The sequence below is a fragment of the Canis lupus genome, chromosome 2 (genome assembly GCF_003254725.2).
Source record: "Canis lupus dingo isolate Sandy chromosome 2, ASM325472v2, whole genome shotgun sequence".
Lineage (NCBI taxonomy): Eukaryota > Metazoa > Chordata > Mammalia > Carnivora > Canidae > Canis > Canis lupus.
In genome coordinates, this window is record NC_064244.1 from 78,085,680 (window position 1) to 78,093,116 (window position 7,437).

The 7,437-nt window shown below is 61.4% G+C and overlaps 1 long non-coding RNA gene across 1 annotated transcript; it reads left to right on the top strand.

Annotated features, from left to right (window-relative positions):
- The first annotated feature begins 1,242 nt into the window (after positions 1-1,242).
- On the top strand, positions 1,243-3,327 carry LOC125754498 (uncharacterized). Its single transcript, XR_007408867.1, has 2 exons — positions 1,243-2,119; positions 3,039-3,327. It is a non-coding gene; the product is annotated as an uncharacterized LOC125754498 (long non-coding RNA).
- The last annotated feature ends 4,110 nt before the right edge of the window (positions 3,328-7,437 follow it).

Below are 7,437 nucleotides of genomic sequence, written 5' to 3' on the forward strand. Positions count from 1 at the left end.
TGGATCATGGGGCACCCCCTGACAGGGGCCTTCCCCAGGGACTCATCCAGTGCTGCCCCCACCCCGTCTACCCCATCGCCCTGTCTCTGTGGCATGTGTCCCATCCTGAAGTGCCGTCTGGCTGTGTCTTGGTCACAGCTCTCTGGCTCGGGTGTAATTACAGTTAAGCATCAGCTCCTGGGTACCTGCGACCCCGAGGCAAGATCACAATCCTGTTCTCTCTGTACTCTTGGCATTAACCTGGGGACACCTGAGGATGCTTCTCCCCCCAGCCTCCCCGCTAGTTTGGCCTTTACAAGGATGAGCACCCAAGGGAAACTGAGGCAGCTCTCAACTCATTTTCGTCCACAGCCCCATCTTCTGGACCCGAGCTGGACCCTACCTGTTCACAGGTGCCTTCCTGAGTATCCCTGGGACACTCAGGTGTTGGCCTGAGCGGGCCCGAGTGCCCAGCTGGCGCCCTGTCTCCCAGGGCCCATCTGCGCCGTCTGAGTGCTGAGTGAGCTTAATAAGGAGGAGGGAGGGGAGCCAGGAACGGCCAGCGGGAGGCCCCGAGCTCCCCCCAGTCCGTGGTTTTCACACCTTATTCTTTTCCAGCCAAACTGTAAATAGGGCCCCACCCGCCTCAACTCACCCTCACCCCATATATGAAGAGAAGCCCAAGGTCTAGCTCTGGGGACATAGTCCCGGTGGGAGCTGGAGTCCTACTTGCCGGGCAAGCCCCACCCCCAAGGGGGCCACGGCCGCATGCAGGACACAATACCTACCACTGGTCAGAGAGAACAGTCTTGGGGCCCTTGGGTGGCTCAGCGGTGGAGCGTCTGCCTCCAGCTCAGGGTGTGATCCTGGGGTCCCGGGATCAGGTCCCGCATCGAGCTCCCGCACGGAGCCTGCTTCTCCCTCTGCCTGTGTCTCTGCCTCTCTCTCTCTGTGTCTCTCATGAATAAATAAATAAATCTAAAAAAAAAAAAAGAACAGTCTTGTTTTACAGATGGGGAAACTGAGGCCTGACAGGGGAGTGCCAGACGTTTCCACAGGCCTCTTCTCTTGGCCTTGCCATGCCCCGGCTACCACGGACCCCTGTCTGCCAGTGGGAGGCATTTGCGTGTGGCCCACCCTTTACCGGGACCACAGGTGGCTGCGGGCTGGCCTCGACCTTCTCCTACGCCCAGGGGGAGAGGGTGGGCCCCCCAGGATGCACTGGGGAGGGGAGGGGGTTTCTGAAGCGGTTGTGAGGAGGGGAGGGCGGTCATCCGCTTGCCTCAGCCGGTCTCGCATAGCTGGGGGCTGCGCCATGACTCAGTTTCCCTCCTGAGGAATTTGGGGGACGAAGGTTGTTCCCACCGTGGGGAGTGGTGTCCCCGGCCGGCCAGGTAAGAGGCTCCGGGCTGAGCTCGGCTTGGGGCTGATGCACGCAGGAGCCTGGCCTGCCCGGGGCTCCCACGAGGCAGCCTGGGGGGCCGCCCCCCGCCCACCCGGCTCCCCTGCCCGGGATGCGGCCTGAGCGGAGTCACCGTGCTGGGCCGGGGCGCTGGCCGCACTCACAGGCCGGCCTTGGTCCCGGGCCCGCAGACGCAGGGGTTTGTCCTGCGTTGGGGCTGGGCCCGCCTTTGAGGTGGCCGTCTGTCCGGCGCACGTGGCATTCCCCGAGGAGAATGGGGCAGGCGACGGAGAACCCCGCACGACGCACGGGCCACCCCTCGGTGTGCTGGCCCAGTTAAAAAGAGTCAGCAGCCAGGCTGCTAGGAAGAGGGGCGTGCGTGTCCCCACGGCCCCCTGGGACGCCTGCCCCAGACGGCGAGCCCTGAAGAGCAGGGACAGAGCTGCCAGCGCCACCCCGTGTGACCGGAGCCACACACTTGCGAGTCCTCTGGAGGGGCTCAGGGGCGAGGCGAGCCGTCCCCCCGGAGGGAAGTGGGGAGGCGTGGGGTGCGGTGAAGGGGAGGTCAGGCCCGGGAGGATTCCCCGGCTGACACCCGCTAGCCGTCGGATTTCTGTCCCGGTCTGAGCGCAGGTTTCACTGACCACACAACGGGTTTGCTGAGCCTGCCCTCCCGGAGCCGGTGTGAAGACTCAGCAAGTTACAGAGGACTTTGTAAACTGCAGCGCTGAAAACATGGTGAGCTGTTTTTATTACCTGCCACAGGCAGGCAGATGACTCAAAATTCCCGAGTTCCTCCCTGGCGAGGCCTACGAGCCGTGCTGAAGGGCTGGAGGTGGGGAGGGTGGCGGCCTGTTCCCCCTGGAGAACCTGTCCTGGCTCAGGCTGAGAGTGGCCTCCGTCCCAGTTCGGATCTCCAACTGGGGAGATCCACCTGGACACCAAGCGTGCTCCTCCTCGGGACTTTGGAGAGGACGCAGTGGTCGAGGGCCCAGAGTCTGCAGCCGAGAGATCTGGTTTTGAATCCGAGCTTCGCTACTTACTAGCTCCGGGAAGGGGAGTGTCCGCGGGGTACCAGCGGCCCGGAGGACAAGAGCCCGAGCAAGGGGAGAAGGCCACCCCTGTGGAGGGTTGGCCTGTGTGGGTGCCACAGCCCAAAGGGTCAGAGGTTGTCCACGTGGGGGAGCGGCCCAGAGGGGATGCCCGAGCCTGCGAGGGGTGAGGAGGGCATCCCGGTATGTGCGCAGGGGGTGGGAGGGGTGGAGGGTGGGGAAGCAGAGGTGGGAAACTTGTTACACATAAGGGATCCCCCAAACTGGTCAATATGCTAAGGATAAAGGAAGCCAGACTTGCACGTCCGAGAAGGGAGCTGCAGGTACAGAAAGGGAGAGAAGGGAGACGAGCCCTGTGCTGTCAGATTGGAATTTCAAGAGTCTGTGTGGTTTTCAGTATGAGAGACACAGAAATAAATACAGATTTAAACGTGTGCCTTAGGCTCTCCCCGTGCAGACGCACGTGTGTATACATGCACATATGGGTGTCCTGCCCCCGGCCCCTGCTCTGTCCACTGAGAGGGCCCGGGAGCAGCACCTTCCCACTTGCAGCGAGCACCCTGGGCCCCCAGATGTTGGCTTCTATGTACCCTTCTCGACTACAGGAACCAGGGTTCTTTGGAGACCTGAGTCTAAGGGAAAGCGCAAGATGCCGCTGGGATATCTTGTGGCAGAAAGCAAGGGGACGCTCTCAGAATGATGGAGCCGGGCCCCGAGGCCCCAGGAGCCACTTGGAGGGGCACCCACGGGCCCTGGCTCATGATCACGCGCCATGCTAGCTATGGATTATAAGGTGCTGCATACAGCAAGGAGCCGTGCGTCCCTCCTGCTAGAACTCAGCAAGAGGATAAAGCGTGGGTCCGATGAAGAGACGGATGCTTGCACTGTTTCAAAGTGAGTCGTCACAAAGACGCATTAGTTACAAGGAAAGAAAGAGTAACCTGGCAGCAAGGAACCCTGGCAGGCACCACCTTAGTCAAGCCACCCAACCTGACATCACTGTAAGGGAAGGAATTCCAAGCCACGCAGGGGGCACCCAGGATGGTCCCAGCTCAAATGACTCTGGCCCACGAGGAAACATCCTCCGAAGCCACGTTCTACAGAAGAAAAGGACCTGGATGTCTTCAAAAGGAGGCACGAGTGTGTGGTTCAGATCGAGAAGCCCTGACAGCTCTGGATTCCACACGGGAGTGGGGGTGGGGGGCTTTTGCTATAAAGGGTGTTGCAGGGATCCCTGGGTGGCGCAGCAGCTTAGTACCTGCCTTTGGCCCAGGGCGCGATCCTGGAGACCCGGGATCGAATCCCACGTCGGGCTCCAGGTGCATGGAGCCTGCTTCTCCCTCTGCCTGGGTCTCTGCCTCTCTCTCTCTCTCACTGTGTGCCTATCATAAATAAATAAAATAAAATAAAAAATTTAAAAAAAAAGGGTGTTGCAATCGAGTCCCACGTCGGGCTCCCTGCGTGGAGCCTGCTTCTCCCTCTGCCTGTGTCTCTGCCCCTCTCTCTTGTGTCCCTCATGAATAAATAAATAAAATCTTAAAATAATAATAATAAATAAAAAAATAAAAATAAAAGCTTAGCAGAAAAGCATAGGGGCCTCTGGGTGGCTCAATCGGTTAAGCATCTACCCTCCGCTTGGGTGGTGATGCCGGGGTGCTGGGATCAAGCCCTGCATCCGGCTCCCTCCTCAGCAGGAATCTGCTTTTCTCTCTCTTTCTCCCTCTGCCCCCTCCCCACCACTTGTTCCTTCTCTCTCTCTCTCTCACAAATAGATAAATAAAATCTTTAAAAAAGGAAAAAAACAAATATATAAATGACGACAAAAAAATTCCCAGAGTGCAGTGAGGTGAGTGTGGCCCTCGGGCAAATCCTGACAGAGTATGTGCTTAACTAACGTCCCTAGTTGCGCTGAGGACTGTTAACTCCTGGCCTCCTCTGCTCTTTCTGCCCATCCCCGCCCCTTCCCTCCCTGCTCAAAAGTCACCTCCTCCAGGAAGTCCTTTAAGAAGACGTCATGTGTATCAGTGCCTGGGGTCACCTGGCCTCTCCCGGTCCCAGCGTCCTGCTTTTTTGTCATTCACAGCCGCTGACAGCGCAGGATGCACCTGCACCCACCCCGTGTCCCCAAGCTCTCCTCCTGCCCTAAATTTCCATCATCTTCTGCTGGGGTGTCGGCCTCGTTCCTGGGAGCAGGTGCCTTCCCCACCCACCCACGGCGTCAAGGTCAAGGCCCTTCCTGTCAAGGTCAAGGTCCAGTCCCAGAAGACCTGGCTCATTGAGTCCGCTCCCCAGCCCCGCGGCAGGGCTGTTCTTAAACTGCTTTGGCAAAAGGGGGCCTTATCTTTCCTCCTGCATTTCCAGGAAACGGGGTCTCGATGGCTGGGCCGTGTGGCAGGAGCATGGCAGTGACATTCCCTGGCTCCCTGGCTCCTCACCCGCCGGTGCAGGCCGCCGTCACCCAGGGGGCGCCCAGCCCGGGGGGCACCCACAGAGGCCTTGCTGGTGCCAGTGCATTTGATGGTGGCCCGGGGTGAGGCTTCGGGGGTTCCACCCCGTTCTACAGATGAGGGGTGGGGGGGGGGGAGCCTTGTCAGTCGGCCTCGCTACCTGTGCCAGGTGCATTCCCAGGGGCTGCGCCGCGGGAGGGCCCTGCGGAGGCCCAAATCACTTTCTTCAGTTTTTAGGGGGCCCACAGCTCTGACCACTCGAGGGGGACAAGGCAACGAGTACAAACATACTTTGCTTTGGCAAATGCTGCAAAACGCACAAGCGCCCGAACCCGCGGTGGGGGCTCGTCCTCGGCCCCGGGGGGCCCTGGTTGCTCCCCGTCCATCTGGCGGCGCTCAGACAGGTGCGGTGACTCGTCCTGGGTCTCTCAGTTCGCGGAAGCTTCGGCCCAAGCTCCTGGGAAGCCTCCCTCTCCTGTCCCCTCCCCGGGTCACTTTCTTGGATCTTGCCACATTCTCCGAGTGAGCCGGTCAGGTGAGGGCGGGGCTCTGTCTGGCTTCGGGGTGGGGCAGGTTGAAACCCCAGGCTTGGAGCCCACGGAGAATCCAGGTCCTTGGGCCCTCGGACACCCCCCGCCCCCTTCCGCCAGACCCAGATCTCACGGGCGGGGCCTGGGAATCTGCATTTTCAACAGGTCCCCAGGTGAGGTGGGTGCGGTCACTCCTGTGGGGACACTCTGCTCCCAGACACCCCCTCCCGCCCCGTCACCTCTGCATTGGGCTCCCTTGCCAGGCTGCACCCGCCCCGGCCCTGTGGCCGAGGTCGGGGTTAACAGCGGGGGCGGGGGGGGGGGGGGGGTGCCTCGGCCTCACTCCCCAGGTATGCAATTAGCAGCCGAGAACAATGGCCTTGTTTTAATCATTACAGCTCCAGCCGCCTGGTAATTTGCTGCTGCTTTTACTGCAGTAACAAGCTCTGGCTTGGGAACAGGGGGCGGGGCTGTGTCCTTTCATCCCCGCATTCCCAAACACCTGCTGGGGGGGGCTGGGGGCCTGCAGGGGAGGTGCACCGCCTGGGACAGTCTGGGGAGGCTGCCTGAGGGAGGTGGCTGCTGGCTGGCCCCTGGCAGGATCCAGAGAGGGGGCGGAATTGGGCCCGGTGCTGGGGATAGAATGGTAGGCGGGGGACAGGGTGGACACCGCCCGGGCCCGTGGGGGCCTCAGTCTGTTGGAGACCAACCAGCAAAGAAGCCAGAGTGCTCGGAGGGGCGCATGTGGTGGTGGTCAACAGGGGCCCCAACTCAGCTGGGGTGGGGTGGGGGGGTCAGAGCAGGCTTCCTGGGAAGAGAGGACATCTCCCCTGAGCCCTGAAGGGTGAGTTGAGGTGAGCCAGGTGGAGGGGCCGGGGGCCGGCCGGGCAGACGGGTCTTCCGGTCAGAAGGAACAGCAGGTGCAAGGACACTGAGGCTGGTGATGCAAACTGGCCTCTTGGGGGGTCGGACCCCAACTGACATGCGGTAGGTTCTAATTCTCCAGAGGCGGCTTGTGACACTATCTCCCATCTCTCTTGCTCTTGGTTCAGCATGACCTTGACATTCCTCCCATCCCGATGCTGGGTCTGGGTCCCCTTCCCTGGAACCCGGGTGGAGCTGTGTAGGTGGCGGGGCTTTGTGTCTGACCTCCTGACCCAGGCCAGGTGATAAAGATGCCTTTCCGTCCCGCTCTCCGGGATGCTCGCTCCTTGAACCCGGCTGTCACGCTGCGAGGAAGCCCCAGCGAGTCCACCTGGGGAGAGGCCGCGTGGACGAGTCCGGTCCCGCGGGCAGCCAGCGCCAACCAACCGCCAGACTCCTCCAGATGGTTCCCGGGCCCACCCCGTGGTCAGCCCCGCCTTCGAGCCCAGCCGGGGCCCCAACGGCACAGAGCGGGATGAGGCCATCCCCCGTGTGCCCAGGGGCCGCGAGCCCCCAGACCCTGAGCGTAATAACGCGGGTGTTTTATGGCACTCAGTGCTGGGTACTGGGATCCTCAGCACTAGGAACCCTCAGAGGTGGTGCAATGGCACAGGACTCCCGCGGGTCAGAGGGACGCTTTGGAAAGTTCTGCACGTGGGGAGTGGGCTGGCCCGGCCCCGACTGGAGGCGGGGGGCTTGGTCTGTGAAGCAAAGCACAGGAGAAGTCATTTGCCCCGGGTCACACAGCACTAACAGGCACAGGGCTTGCCGGTGACCATTCAGCCTCTGCCTCTGTGACCCGACGCACGTCCCTCCCCAGGCTGCCCTTCCCTCTCTCCCTCTGAAGGTCACCGGGTTCCTCCTCGGGTCGCTTCGAAATCTGCTTCCCTGCAGCATCCCTGTGCTGGACGTCGTTCTGTCCTCGGGACTCCCATGCAACCGTCTCTTCCGTCCTGTCCCTCGAGGACACGATGACAGGAAGGCTGCTGCACCCGGGCCCACCGCCTCTTGCGGCCCTCGAGAAAATCCAGGGAGACAGAGGGCAGGAAAACGCTTTACCCACCGAACTGCCAGTGGTGATGCAATTCAGCCTTGGCCTCACC